At 33.5% G+C, this 1404-nt stretch overlaps 1 pseudogene; it reads right to left on the bottom strand.

Moving 5' to 3' along the window:
• Positions 1-1089: 1089 nt before the first annotated feature.
• LOC111731546 lies at positions 1090-1207 on the bottom strand (annotated as a pseudogene).
• Between the last annotated feature and the right edge of the window lie 197 nt (positions 1208-1404).

Here is a 1404-nt window from a genome sequence, read left to right as displayed (position 1 = left end):
TAAGTTTAAAATAAAATAATTTTAAATTAATAATATCTTCAAATGAAAATTTAAAGTACATTATCCAAATAAAATATTTAAATATATTTAATTAGATTTTCATTCAAAAGCATCCTAAATAAATCAGAAAATAAAAGCAAATTGAATTTAAATTCCAATTAATTTAAAGTTACATTCAAAATCATAAAATCAGAAATTGCCAAAACTCTATCAGTGTTTATAAAATGCTGAAATTAGATTTTGAACAAGAAGTATGTGAAATAGTCCAGCCTATCAGTTTGCACAAAGATTTTAATGAATCAGTAAAATATTTAAAAAATCAGAAAGGAAAAGATTATAACAATAAACTAGATGAATGATAACACAAATTTGAAAAATAATAACTGTAAACATAAAATTGTGAGAACCTAAAAGTTAAATGATTAATATCTGAAACACACATACTCTCTAGCCAAATACTGGCAAATCAGAAATTAACTTAAAGAATTGAGAAGCATTTTTCATTTGAAATACTTAATTTACAAAACATCGTAAAAATTCAGGAAGAGTTGCCTATTGCTATCTGTAACCAAAACCAACAACAGTTAAAGACATTATTGGTAAATTGATCCATGGGGTAAGCTGACCTCGGTGATCTCCCCGCACAGCTTCATTGCCTGCAGCCGCAATTTAGGTGTTTAAGAATTTCCTCTGCACAATTTGCTTCCTGGCTTTTCACTTAATACAGACCCTTTACGAGTGTGGTATTTTATGGGTTAAAATCTCTTTTGCACACATTATCTCAGTTGATCTGCACAGAATTTCCATGAGGTTTTGTTTTGTTTTGTTTTATCCTGTTTTACAATTGGGCAAGCATCTCAAAGAAGATGAGCAATTCCCCAAAGGCACCCAATGTATAGTCATGTTAGAAACACCCAAAGCTAACATTTCAGCCATAATTAAATGTGTATTTTTAACTGTGATTTAATATTTTATCATTTAATCAAGCCCACGAATTTCCATTTCATAGTAGCTGGGACTCTCCTGGACCTACTCTTGCTATTGCATTTGGAATTTTTGATGAATGCTCTTATTTATTATTATTATTTATGCCTACAGCACCTGGTCTTCCTAGGTGGTCTCCCATCCAAGTACTAACCAGGCCCGACCCTGCTTAGCTTCCGAGATCAGACGGGATCCATCTTGTTAGTGTGGCATGGCCGTAGACCATGGACTGTGGCTCCACTGGGGTGCGAACCCAGGACCTTCTGCATGTAAAGCAGATATGCTAACCACTACACTACGGAACTACATCCACAATGGATGCTCCTTTATAGGAGTTAATATTTATTCAGCAACTACTCTGTATTAGTCATAGTGCTGAGTGTTTCTGCTCATTGTCCACACTCTTGTCTCAACACTCAC

The sequence above is a fragment of the Pteropus vampyrus genome, unplaced genomic scaffold (genome assembly GCF_000151845.1).
Source record: "Pteropus vampyrus isolate Shadow unplaced genomic scaffold, Pvam_2.0 Scaffold383, whole genome shotgun sequence".
Lineage (NCBI taxonomy): Eukaryota > Metazoa > Chordata > Mammalia > Chiroptera > Pteropodidae > Pteropus > Pteropus vampyrus.
This window is presented reverse-complemented; position numbering and strand designations above follow the sequence as displayed.